Here is a 415-nt window from a genome sequence, read left to right as displayed (position 1 = left end):
ATCGACATTGTCCATTACCAAGAAAATCAGGTAAATCATCCTTATCTGACATAGAGCTGACTTATAAAAGTAATGGTGCATCTAAAGACATATAAAAGTGGTAAACTAGAGACCATCATAATCCAAAGACGTTTTATAGTTTGAAAATCTGTCACCCCGTTACTTTAGGGAGCGTCGATGGGCGTAACACTAAATTTCTAACTGGGTCGAACCTTGTCTCGATTCTCGTTAATGGATCAAAGCTATTTACAGGGTGCTTACGTCTTCAGTGCGAATGGAACAGGATTCGTTCTATCGAAACAGTTTCTTCGGATAATAGTAAGGAATGGGTGCGTGAAAAACACGATTTCGAAGGACAGTCTTACTAAAATTGAATAGTACTAAAAATCTACATTTAGGAACTGTGTCGAACCGA

The sequence above is a fragment of the Penaeus monodon genome, chromosome 30, assembly GCF_015228065.2.
Source record: "Penaeus monodon isolate SGIC_2016 chromosome 30, NSTDA_Pmon_1, whole genome shotgun sequence".
Lineage (NCBI taxonomy): Eukaryota > Metazoa > Arthropoda > Malacostraca > Decapoda > Penaeidae > Penaeus > Penaeus monodon.
The sequence above is the reverse complement of the archived record's forward strand: the minus strand, read 5'-3'. Positions refer to the sequence as shown.